Source organism: Notolepis coatsorum (genome assembly GCF_963971535.1).
Source record: "Notolepis coatsorum genome assembly, chromosome: 1".
NCBI classification, from domain to species: domain Eukaryota; kingdom Metazoa; phylum Chordata; class Actinopteri; order Aulopiformes; family Paralepididae; genus Notolepis; species Notolepis coatsorum.
The window spans coordinates 138,267,080-138,281,109 of record NC_140165.1 but is presented as its reverse complement, the minus strand read 5'-3'; positions in this window follow the sequence as shown (position 1 = coordinate 138,281,109).

The following is a 14,030-nucleotide window of genomic DNA, read 5'->3' as shown; positions in this document are numbered from 1 at the left end:
GTAGGCTACTTCCTTCCAAAAATATCTGAAATAGGACATTCTATATAAATTAAATTAAATTTGTGGAGTGATGCTATTAGTTGGTGATTATTGATGACGAGAGAGATAATGTGTGTGTGTGTGTGTGTGTGTGTGTGTGTGTGTGTGTGTGTGTGTGTGTGTGTGTGTGTGTGTGTGTGTGTGTGTGTGTGTGTGTGTGTGTGTGTGTGTGTAAAGGGTATGTGTACACAGGTCATGTATATCATAATTTGTTATTGTTGATGACATGACAGAGAGAGAAAGAGAGAAAGAGAAAGAAAGAAAGAAAGAAAGAAAGAAAGAAAGAAAGAAAGAAAGAAAGAAAGAAAGAAAGAAAGAAAGAAAGAAAGAAAGAAAGAAAGAAAGAAAGAAAGAAAGAAAGAGAGAGAGAGAGAGAGAGAGAGAGAGAGAGAGAGAGAGATGGTTTTCAGAGAAGACACGTTGGGCTACTGTCTAAGTGACTAAATGATGTGGCTATGTGTTCTGACAGACTATGTGTTCTGGGGAATCAAAGTGCATCAGCAGATGATCTGAATGATGGCAGCGTCCTCCTGATCCAGTTAGTCTGATCTGCCCCGAATCAAGACTGCCTTCACGTCTCTTCTCTTCAGAGTGAAGAGGTTTGTGTGGTTCAGCCACATGGAAACCTTTATAGCCACTGACACATGATTGCTTTTCATAGACACAAATTTGAATTTGTACTGATGCCCTGCTGGGGTTTCTCATAGGCTGTACATGACTATTTTAACAATTTGTTGCGATAGATTAGAGATTATAGTCACTTTATTTTCATTGCACAACCACAATACAGAGTACAATGAAATTAAGTTGGCATCTAACCAACATCCGCAATGCTACATCCCTGGACTCTGGACTTTCAACTCAAATCTCACCTCTTCACCAAATGTATTAATGACTCTGCCTGATTCCCCTCTTTTCTTTTCTTTTTTACTTAATTGTTCGTCTGATCTCCTTCCCCTTAGTTAGTATAACGTGTATATATGGAGTAGGGCTGTCCCAGACTAAGGATTTGTATAGTCGACTTTGATTTGCCGAAATTTGCCGATAGTCGACTGGTAGTCGACTATAATTATTATTATAATTTTTTTAATATTATTATTTATTTATTTGCATTCCATTTGGGCTGTGGGGGTGCTTAATGTCTGAAGGAGTCGACTGAAGGTCTCTTGTCCTCTGCGAAAGCATGCAATTGGTCCACTGATGGATACATCTTGATATTTGTCTAGTCTAGTGTGTTCATTAGATGCATGAAATCCTCTTTCAGTGCCTCTGTGCCCATTTCTTAGGCAGTTAGCCTCTCTGGCATGCACGCCATTAGCGTTAGCCACTTTTGGAAAGAATGATAATTATAATTTTTGTATTAAAAAAATAATTCGAAATTATATATATATTGTTTTGCATTCGACTAAGATGTTGGCAGTCGACTACGGCTCCTTTCGATCGATTAGTCGACTATTCGACTAATCGGGTCAGCCCTAATATGGAGTATATGAGTACATGGCTGTCACCATGGTGCAGAGTTCAGCAAGGGGACAGCTAAGGGGAGAAAGCAGATTCCTGTAGCACCTCCCCAGAGGGATATGGGCAAACAATCTGTGGTTGAGATGAGAGGGGTCCTTGATGATACTGCATGCCTTCCTCAGACACAGTTTGTGGTTGGGATGAGAGGTGTCCTTGATGATACTGCATGCTGTGGTTGGGATGAGAGGTGTCCTTGATGATACTGCATGCTGTGGTTGGGATGAGAGGTGTCCTTGATGATACTGCATGCTGTGGTTGGGATGAGAGGTGTCCTTGATGATACTGCATGCTGTGGTTGGGATGAGAGGTGTCCTTGATGATACTGCATGCTGTGGTTGGGATGAGAGGTGTCCTTGATGATACTGCATGCTGTGGTTGGGATGAGAGGTGTCCTTGATGCTACTGCATGCTGTGGTTGGGATGAGAGGTGTCCTTGATGCTACTGCATGCTGTGGTTGGGATGAGAGGTGTCCTTGATGCTACTGCATGCTGTGGTTGGGATGAGAGGTGTCCTTGATGATACTGCATGCTGTGGTTGGGATGAGAGGTGTCCTTGATGATACTGCATGCTGTGGTTGGGATGAGAGGTGTCCTTGATGATACTGCATGCTGTGGTTGGGATGAGAGGTGTCCTTGATGATACTGCATGCTGTGGTTGGGATGAGAGGTGTCCTTGATGATACTGCATGCTGTGGTTGGGATGAGAGGTGTCCTTGATGATACTGCATGCTGTGGTTGGGATGAGAGGTGTCCTTGATGCTACTGCATGCTGTGGTTGGGATGAGAGGTGTCCTTGATGATACTGCATGCTGTGGTTGGGATGAGAGGTGTCCTTGATGATACTGCATGCTGTGGTTGGGATGAGAGGTGTCCTTGATGATACTGCATGCTGTGGTTGGGATGAGAGGTGTCCTTGATGCTACTGCATGCTGTGGTTGGGATGAGAGGTGTCCTTGATGATACTGCATGCTGTGGTTGGGATGAGAGGTGTCCTTGATGATACTGCATGCTGTGGTTGGGATGAGAGGTGTCCTTGATGATACTGCATGCTGTGGTTGGGATGAGAGGTGTCCTTGATGATACTGCATGCTGTGGTTGGGATGAGAGGTGTCCTTGATGATACTGCATGCTGTGGTTGGGATGAGAGGTGTCCTTGATGATACTGCATGCTGTGGTTGGGATGAGAGGTGTCCTTGATGATACTGCATGCTGTGGTTGGGATGAGAGGTGTCCTTGATGCTACTGCATGCTGTGGTTGGGATGAGAGGTGTCCTTGATGCTACTGCATGCTGTGGTTGGGATGAGAGGTGTCCTTGATGATACTGCATGCTGTGGTTGGGATGAGAGGTGTCCTTGATGATACTGCATGCTGTGGTTGGGATGAGAGGTGTCCTTGATGATACTGCATGCCTTCCTCAGACACAGTTTTTTTTTTTTTTTAAACAAACACATAAACAAACACGACAACACACGATTAGATATACAAGCATTGTATACCTCAGACACAGTTTTTTGTATTTTATTTTTTTATGATTTTTTTTAAACAAACACATAAACAAACATGACAACACACGATAAGATATACAAGCATTAGTTGACAGTGCACATCCAATGAAATCACATCCTCAGACACAGTTTGTGGTTTGGATGAGAGGTGTCCTTGATGATACCGCATGCCTTCCTCAGACACAGTTTGTGGTTGGGATGAGAGGTGTCCTTGATGATACCGCATGCCTTCCTCAGACACAGTTTGTGGTTTGGATGAGAGGTGTCCTTGATGATACCGCATGCCTTCCTCAGACACAGTTTGTGGTTTGGATGAGAGGTGTCCTTGATGATACCGCATGCCTTCCTCAGACACAGTTTGTGGTTTGGATGAGAGGTGTCCTTGATGATACCGCATGCCTTCCTCAGACACAGTTTGTGGTTTGGATGAGAGGTGTCCTTGATGATACTGCATGCCTTCCTCAGACACAGTTTGTGCTGCACCGCCACAATTACAGGAAGTGATGTATACCAGTGATGCGTTTGGTGGTTTTCACCACCCTCTGCAGTGCCTTCCGGTCCGAGGCAGAGCAGTTGTCGTACCCGACTGTGATGCAGTTAGTGAGGATGCTTTCTATGGCACATTGGTAGAAGTTCACCAGAATCTGAGAAGACAGAGACTTTCCTCAGTCTCCTCAGGAAGAAGAAATGCTGGTGAGCTTTCTTGACCAGGGTTGAGGTGTTGAGGGTCCTGTTGAGAATGTTGAGAGGTCCTCAGAGATGTGGACACCCAGGAATTTGAAGCTGGAGACACGCTTGTTCTAAGTCCCGTTGATATGGATGGGGGCGTGCATGCCTGCTTTGGCCTGTTTTGGTGGTGATGATGATGATGATGATGACGATGATGATGATGATCTAACCCTTCTTCATAAAAAAACAACAACTTTGACTTTGGAAATAACCTTGAAAAGGATACAATGTAATTAATTGGTCAACAAACCTACTGTAGTGGTAGTAGTAGTTTATTGTCACGTATAAAGTACAGGTACATTACAGTGTGATGCTTACTGTGTATTTTTACTTCAAATTCATTTATTTTATTCTCTCTCTCTTTCATGTTCCTCATCATCATTTGTGCCACGCGGGAGACCTTAATCCATTTAGACTTCATTCGCCAAAAACAATACACATTAAAGCAATGTACCATATATGGAAATATTAATTATTCTGCCCTTCATTCCATTCAAATGCCCCACCCCCTACTTCACTGCGGTTGCCATGGTGACCAGAGGTGGTAGCGCTGATGTCAGAGGCTCCTGCAAGGACAGTTGTGCAGACAGCGGGTCAGGTGATATATCCTGTACTGCTGTTGAGCGTCCGACGACACCCGAGAACAAAATGGCCACTCCCCTGTGCGGCGTCTCTCCGAGACCATTCGGCTCGCTCGCGTGATGAAACAGAATGTCCTCGCGACTGGGCGTATGCCTGTGTGTTTGAATGTGTACATAGGTTGGCATTGAACAGCCAAGGCCCCCCCCCCCCTCTTCACCTCCAGACTCCCGGCTCTCCCCTGTCAACCCTCTCTCTAATTGAGCTTTGTGTCGACCTCCTTTTCCATTCAAATCCAGCTTCATTTGCATACTCCCCAGCTGTACAGCATGGCACTAAATGAGGAACACAGACCCACTTTACGTGACGTGCATACTAATCAGCGGGGACATCAGGCCTTTGCTTTACCTTGAAAACACAGAGGATGGGAGGGGTGGGCTGGAGAGAAGGGAAGCTGGCACAATCAAATCACAGACTGTTATTTATTTTTCTATGGATTCAGAGCCAGACAGGCACTGCCTTGATGTAGTGGTGATTTGTTTGATTTTCTTCTTTTTTCCCCTCCTCTGTGAGCTCAGTGTTTGATGTGACAGGATACGTGGCCGTGTATTCTGAAAATCTGAATGTGACGTGAATGATGACGGTGATTCAAGACAGGAGCCGATTCCATATGGATTATCCAGATGTAATACCTCTAGAGCTCCGATCTGGTCTTGGTCTGGAGGCCAGTCGTTGAGGATGCATACTGCACTTTAATTTAACAAAGCTTGGATTTTTGTCTTGGACATATACCTTATGTCTTTGTTTTGAACTTGTCTTGAATATATGTATGTATATCTAGTTAGGACAGTGCTACTGACAGTGTTCTTCAGTTAAATCAATACATACCGGGTCTCACATAATTCTTCGATACCTTTAGAGCACTCAGAGGTAGAGTTAGAACACTACATATATATATATATATATATATATATATATATATATATATATATATATATATATATATATATATATATATATATATATATATATATATATATATATATATATATATATATATATATATATATATATATATATATGTAGTGTTCTAACTCTACCTCTGAGTGCTCTAAAGGTATCGAAGAATTATGTGAGACCCGGTATGTATTGATTTAACTGAAGAACACTGTCAGTAGCACTGTCCTAACTAGATTTGACCACCGTTGTGGTATTGGACCGGAATTATACTGCTTTGATCCTGGTCTTGACTTTGACTGGCCTGCCCCTTTGTGTTGGTTTTGATACAGACCTTGCCGATATTAGATAACATTCATGGACTGCGTTAAGCATTTCCTAAACGGGAACTCTGAAGCCCTGCGGCCGGCATTTCTAGGATATTGCCAGGATTTGTAACATTTCAACTCAATTCAGGTTTCAATCAGAGCCCTCGCTCAAGGCTCGGCAGAAACTGCACGCTCTTTGTGACAAATCCAATGGTTCTTGGTGGAAAATATGCATACAAGATGTTCTCCAACCGTGGCACCAGTTAGAATCGGATGGAATCTGACGACCCCTTTTAAGTTTTACTTAATTTATTCCTGTTTTCCTTTTTTTACCCTCAAGTTCAGACGGAAATGTTTTACAACACCAGGGTTGGAATGCTTTTTGTGTGTGTGTGTGCGTGTGTGTGGGTGTCTACAGCAAACTATGGCTGGAACACACGTTGTGCTTTATCATTCAAGCAGCTCATCACTGAGTGAAAGAGAGAGACAGAACAGAAAGATGTGTGTGAGAGAGAGAGAGAGAGAGAGAGAGAGAGAGAGAGAGAGAGAGAGAGAGAGAGAGAGAGAGAGAGAGAGAGAGAGAGAGAGAGAGAGAGAGAGAGCAGGCATTCAAGTGAAAATTCAATCCTTCACAGTACACAGCCCCAGCAAAGTCCTCCAAACGACCCTTTATATCAATATGCCATGTCCTCACCTTTCCAAATAGCCAGGCCATTCTGTGGGATGGATGCAGGTAGAGGCTGCAGGCTGAGTAATGTATAGCCTGTCTGGGCAAAATGTTCTCTTTGTCTTAGAGTCGATGTGTCTGTGTGTATGTGTGTGTACGCGTGCACTAGTCAGTGCATGTACATTAGTGTGTAACATCATCATGCATGTGCACATCTGTTGTGTGTGTGTGTGTGTGTGTGTGTGTGTGTGTGTGTGTGTGTGTGTGTGTGTGTGTGTGTGTGTGTGTGTGTGTGTGTGTGTGTGTGTGTGTGTGTGTGTGTGTGTGTGTGTGTGTGTGTGTGTGTGTGTGTGTGTGTGTGTGTGTGTGTGTATGTATGTATGTATGTATGTGTGCACATCAACTAGTGTGTTACATGCATGTACACTGTGTGTGTGTCACCGCGTGTGAATGTCTGTCTTTCTGTCTTTGTGTAAAACATAATGAACACGACAATGATTTTGAGATGTTTTTGCAGTAGTATTTAGCAGAATAGTATAACAATTGAAATAATTGATTTATTGGTCACAAAGAGGTGTTCATAAGACTTAATGTAGTTACTGTATGAGTAGAATGTAGCAGTATGGAGTGTGTGTGTGTGTGTGTGTGTGTGTGTGTGTGTGTGTGTGTGTGTGTGTGTGTGTGTGTGTGTGTGTGTGTGTGTGTGTGTGTGTGTGTGTGTGTGTGTGTGTGTGTGTGTGTGTGTGTGTGTGTGTGTGTGTGTGTGTGTGAGTGTGAGTGTGAGAGAGAGAGAGATTTAATTGATTTGACTGATTTCTAATATACTTGAAATAACTGAGAAACCATTAGCTACTTTGGGGTTAGACCAGGTTGGCTGTAACTTGTAGATGTGGATGAAAAGGCACTAAATCACACCAAAACAATTCTAATGTGTTTCAATGTATTGTTTTTTTGCCCCAGTTGCTTGAAATATGGTGTGTGTGTGTGTGTGTGTGTGTGTGTGTGTGTGTGTGTGTGTGTGTGTGTGTGTGTGTGTGTGTGTGTGTGTGTGTGTGTGTGTGTGTGTGTGTGTGTGTGTGTGTGTGTGTGTGTGTGTGTGTGTGTGTGTGTGTGTGTGTGTGTGTGTGTGTGTGTGTGTGTGTGTGTGTGTGTGTGTGTGTGTGTGTGTGTGTGTGTGTGTGTGTGTGCATGTGTGCATGTGTGCATGCATGTGCGCAAATATGAGTAATTTGATACATTTTAATTGCTGTTAATTATTGCCAAACATTTTGTAGTTTTTGGCTGCATTGGCTACATCCTCAGTTATTATGTGTGTGTGCGTGCGTGCGCGCGTGCGTGCGTGTGTGTGTGTGTGTGTGTGCGTGCATGCGTGTGTTGGAGGGTGGAGGTGGGGGTTGGGACATGCATGTTAATCTAATTACAGAATAGATGGAATAGCTTGGATATAGGCTACGATGAGCTTGAAGTGGGGGAGGGATAACCTGTTTTATTAAGTCAGGTTGCATAGCAACCCTGCTCCTCATACAAAATACCTCTAAGCTTTAATAATCTGGCTCTCTGCATAAAATTCTAAGGCGCCTGCTGGCTTAATCAAGACTGTTGGATATACACCTCAAGGACCTCAAGCTTCTAGGCATTGACAATTCTACATTCATGAGGTGAATTTCTAGACATCTGAAGCAAGTCCCTGGCATGCTGTGGACTGATATACCTTGCGAACAGTAAAAGAAAAATGTAAAAGAACCATGTTTCTTTTGTGAATGTGAAGGTAAACACAATAAGCCCCTGAGCATTCCCCCTCAGCAAATTAAGTTAATTAAACATGCTTGAAAGGAGTCCAAATGAAATAATTATGATTAATCGAATCATCAATTCCAATAACTTTTTATCAGAGATTGTTTTCCACATTGCCTATAATGTACTCTTGAAAATAGCTCTCACTGACAGACGTTAAGCCAATTGTTAAGCCAATGCCAAAATATGGGCCATTATCATGTTACTTGTGAAAATATAATTATCTTAAGCTGCATTTAAAATTAATATTAGTATTCCTAGATATTTCTCAAATATAAACCTAAAAAATATATATAATAAATAAATAATACTAATTTTCACTCTCCCTCCATTGTTTCCCCTCATTGTGTTGAGGTGCTGATGTGTTGAGGTGCTGAGGTGTTGATGTGTTGTATTGATGTGTTGTATTGAGATGTTGAGGTGTTGATGTGTTGATAGGTTGAGGTGTTGTATTGAGGTGTTGATGTGTTAGTGTGTTGATGTGTTGATGTGTTGATATGTTGATATGTTGAGGTGTTGTATTGAGGTGTTGAGGTGTTGGTGTGTTGAGGTGTTGGTGTGTTGATGTGTTGGTGTGTTGATGTGTTGATGTGTTGATGTGTTGATATGTTGATGTGTTGTATTGATGTGTTGAGGTGTTGTATTGAGGTACTGAGGTGCTGAAGTGTTGATGTGTTGTATTGAGGTGTTGAGTTACTGATGTGTTGTATTGAGGTGTTGAGTTACTGAGGTGTTGTATTGAGGTGTTGATGTGTTGAGGTGTTGTATTGGGGTGCTGATGTGTTGAGGTGTTGTATTGGGGTGCTGATGTGTTGTATTGAAGTGTTGAGCTGTTGTATTGGGGTGTTGAGTTACTGATGTGTTGTATTGGGGTGCTGAGGTGTTGTATTGAGGTGTTGAGGTGTTGTATTGAGGTGTTGTGTTGGGGTGTTGATGTGTTGATGTGTTGTATTGAGGTATTGATGTGTTGTATTGGGGTGCTGATGTGTTGTATTGAGGTGTTGATGTGTTGTATTGAGGTATTGATGTGTTGATGTGTTGAGGTGCTGAGGTGTTGTATTGAGGTGTTTAGGTGTTTTATTGGGGTGTTGAGGTGTTTTATTGGGGTGTTGAGGTGTTGTATTGGGGTGTTGAGTTACTGATGTGTTGTATTGAGGTATTGATGTATTGAGGTGTTGTATTGAGGTATTGATGTGTTGAGGTGTTGTATTGATGTGTTGATGTGTTGAGGTGTTGTATTGAAGTGTTGAGGTGTTGAGGTGTTGTATTGAGGTGTTGATGTGTTGAGGTGTTGTATTGAAGTGTTGAGGTGTTGAGGTGTCGTATTGAGGTGTTGATGTGTTGAGGTGTTGTATTGAGGTTTGAGGTGTTGATGTGTTGAGGTGTTGTATTGAGGTGTTGAGGTGTTGAGGTGTTGTATTGAGGTGTTGAGGTGTTGAGGTGTTGTATTGAGGTGTTGATGTGTTGAGGTGTTGTATTGAGTTATTGAGGTGTTGATGTGTTGAGTGTTGTATTGAGGTATTGATGTGTTGAGGTGTTGTATTGAGTTATTGATGTATTGATGTGTTGAGGTGTTGTATTGAGTTATTGAGGTGTTGATGTGTTGAGGTGTTGTATTGAGTTATTGAGGTGTTGATGTGTTGAGGTGTTGTATTGAGGTGTTGTATTGGGGTGCTGAGGTGTTGTATTGAGGTGCTATCACTACCACTAGCACCCTCCCTTCTCCCATTCCTCATAATTGCTGCCATCCCATTTGTTAGAGAGCGTTCCAGTGAGGGTGACAATTCCCTGCTTGAAAGCCACGGAAGCTTCAGACGTCCTGTGGACTTCAACAAAAAACCCTGTCAGGTGGATCAGCACTTAGTCACCAGTCTACATTCCCTCTGACAAGGTTGACAAATGTGACGTTTATAGTACACTCTTGTAATTTCAAAGCAGTCTTTGTGCCCTGGTAATTACATGCATTTTATCCAGTAAATGTCATAAAAGGTGGGCCCCTAACCTTTTCGTGAGGAAACGTGGATAGGCTTGAATTGGACCCTTACTAAGTCAAATATGCAGGAAATGAATAATCTGAATCAAATAAATATAAAGTGCTAAAATGATTGAATTTCCAATGATTATTATTAATACTATGATATAGGTCTACTATAATTTCCACATAACTTATTTTGTGCACAGCTTCACATTGGGAATTCTGAAGAGCATTGCCGTTGTAATGTATGTGTTTTTATAAATAAAAAAATTAAGCTCATGGGTATTTTAATGGTTTCATCTTCTTCAGTCTGTAATATTTCAGGTTTGTCTCCATGCAGTTCTGTATCAGATATTATAATAGCTATAGACTTAATACAAACAAATATATTCTAAAGAGGAAAAGGTTACATTCGGCTGTACATCAATTATTTGTAGTCTAAAATGTACCCACAATCATCTTGATAATGTATTGCCCTCTTGTGGAGTTGATATGTTTTTTTTTATTTATTTTTTAAATCAAGCCTAGTTTATTTGGCTGATTTGAATGCGCGCAAACACCCAGAATTATTAAGACACACTGGTGATTAGGTGCATTACCAATGTTGTTCACTAGATGGCATCAGAGCATCATTAAATGAGACTGAATACACAAGAATCAGGGAGTATATTCTTTATTGTCTAATTACTTTATAGAAGAATAAAAAAAAACTCTCAAATACTTTGTATTTCACAGTTAATAAGATTCATATTTTGGTCTGATCAAACAGGCCTAATAGGCTACACAAACCTTTACAATGCACAAACCATACGTCATTCCGTGTGAGTGTGTTTTAAACACGTTTTCCACTTTAATTCAATATGTTTATTAACATGAAACATAGCTAATGATTTATTTATATAAATAACTAACATGAAAACAATATATGGTCTAAGTCTTGTAAATGGCAGTGTTGCAGTGTGTGGTGTGTCTGGACACTCAGCCCCACTAGAGCAGCCCTGTGTGGCTGTAACTGGTAGTTTTGTGGGCCTGTTAAAAAGACAAGTTCACACAGACATAAACATTTAATGTTAGATGTTAAATCTTATTTTTCATTTAGCCCCCTCCCCTGGGTTTTCCTCTATAGATACTCCATTTGTTTTCCTTTGTAAGGCATTTCTTTCTTTCTCTATGTCTGTCCATCTATCTGTCTCTATTTCTTTGTCTCTCGTGTCTCTATTTTCCTTGTCACTCTGTTCCTGTCCCTGTCCCTGTCTCTGTCTCTCTCTCTCTCTCTCTCTCTCTCTCTCTCTCTCTCTCTCTCTCTCTCTCTCTCTCTCTCTCTTCTCTCTCTCTCTCTCTCTCTCTCTCTCTCTCTCTCTCTCTCTGTCTCTCTGTCTCTCTGTTCTCTGTCTCTCTCTCTCTCTCTCTCTGTCTCTCTCTCTCTCTCTCTCTCTCTCTCTCTCTCTCTCTCTCTCTCTCTCTCTCTCTCTCTCTCTCTCTCTCTCTCTCTCTCTCTCTCTCTCTCTCTCTCTCTCTCTCTCTCTCTTTCTCTCTATCTCTCTCTCTCTCTTCCAGTAACACACCCCCTCTCTCTCACACACCCAAATTAGAGTAGCATATGATTAGCTCATAGTTGTACTCTGTCCGGCTGTTGTTGGGCCTGTCTGTGCCGCGCTGCGGGTCTGAATTGCCATGGGAAAGCGAGCAGGGCGCTTTAATAGGCCTACAACCCGCCTGCACTGTGAGCCTCTATGGAGATGACAAGTAGACCCTTGATTAACCCATAGGCCTGTCCCATGGACCCACACTTTGCCTGTGTTCTTTATTCATATCCCTTGTCCTTTTCTTCCTGAAAGAGACCCAATAGAGCCCAGCAGGTGAATGTAAAGAAACGCGAGAGGACTCCCCTCCATTGGGCCTTTCAGGCGGGGACAATGGGCCGGCCCACCTCTTGTACAGACACATTAAAACCCTGATTAAACCTCTTCCTGTTAGCGATTGATTGAGGTGCAAAACTAAAACCAACAAAAACCTGTCCTGTTGAAGGCTGATAAAAAGGGAGTGGGAGCCTCCTGTAAAGCCTTCAACTGCTGAGAGCGGGGTTCTGTTTTCTTGTGTGTGTGTGTAATGTGTGTGTGTGTGTGTGTGTGTGTGTGTGTGTGTGTGTGTGTGTGTGTGTGTGTGTGTGTGTGTGTGTGTGTGTGTGTGTGTGTGTGTGTGTGTGTGTGTGTGTGTGTGTGTGTGTGTGTGTGTGTGTGTGTGTGTGTGTGTGTGTGTGTGTGTGTGTGTGTGTGTGTGTGTGTGTGTGTGTGTGCGTGTGTGTGCGTGCGTGCGTGCGTGTCCATGTGTGTGTCCATGTGTGTGTCCATGTGTGTGTGTCTTCCTTCCCATGCTCGGAGGTCTTTCAATGGATAGCTCTAATTAATCAGGCACTCATAACACAAAAAGAAAGAAATCTTTCTTTTGAGTCAGAAATGCATATTTCCATTAACAGTGTTAACATGTGCTTTGTGTCTTAATAACATGCTACCGTGTTTCATAAAGAGCTGGACCAGGCGTCCATGTTTCTTTCCCTACATCGGTGAACTGATTTTATTAAATAATATCGTTATCAAATAAATAAATAAATAAATTAAATAGCCAATTAATGATTGAAAATAAATGTATTTTCATATAATGTTGGTGCTGAGATACCCCCCCCTTTTTTTTCATAACTGCTCGGCATTTTGATACAGTTTGAGTTTTACAAAAAATAAATAAATAAAAAAAAAGGATGTTGAATGAATCTGTGTAACTGAAGTGGATCGACTGTAGGATAGATTATGGTGGGATGCACCTTACAAATGTATCACCATTCCATCTCATCAGTATGTCATACTCTTTCGTCCCTAGACGTCCTACCTGAGGCCCACTCTAAACACTGTGTTCTGATTCAGATGGCCTAAACCCTGTACTGGACGTTCAATCCAAACCCTATTAACTCTTCAATGCCATTAGCGTGAGAATCTGGATGTGTGTGTGTGTGTGTGTGTGTGTGTGTGTGTGTGTGTGTGTGTGTGTGTGTGTGTGTGTGTGTGTGTGTGTGTGTGTGTGTGTGTGTGTGTGTGTGTGTGTGTGTGTGTGTGTGTGTGTGTGTGTGTGTGTGTGTGTGTGTGTGTGTGTGTGTGTGTGTGTGTGTGTGTGTGTGTGTGTGTGTGTGTGTGTGTGTGTGTGTGTGTGTGTGTGTGTGTGTGTGTGTGTGTGTGTGTGTGTGTGTGTGTGTGTGTGTGTGTGTGTGTGTGTGTGTGTGCGTGCGTGCGTGCGTGCGTGCGTGCGTGTCCATGTGTGTGTCCATGTGTGTGTCCATGTGTGTGTGTCTTCCTTCCCATGCTCGGAGGTCTTTCAATGGATAGCTCTAATTAATCAGGCACTCATAACACAAAAAGAAAGAAATCTTTCTTTTGAGTCAGAAATGCATATTTCCATTAACAGTGTTAACATGTGCTTTGTGTCTTAATAACATGCTACCGTGTTTCATAAAGAGCTGGACCAGGCGTCCATGTTTCTTTCCCTACATCGGTGAACTGATTTTATTAAATAATATCGTTATCAAATAAATAAATAAATAAATTAAATAGCCAATTAATGATTGAAAATAAATGTATTTTCATATAATGTTGGTGCTGAGATACCCCCCCCTTTTTTTCATAACTGCTCGGCATTTTGATACAGTTTGAGTTTTACAAAAAATAAATAAATAAAAAAAAAGGATGTTGAATGAATCTGTGTAACTGAAGTGGATCGACTGTAGGATAGATTATGGTGGGATGCACCTTACAAATGTATCACCATTCCATCTCATCAGTATGTCATACTCTTTCGTCCCTAGACGTCCTACCTGAGGCCCACTCTAAACACTGTGTTCTGATTCAGATGGCCTAAACCCTGTACTGGACGTTCAATCCAAACCCTATTAACTCTTCAATGCCATTAG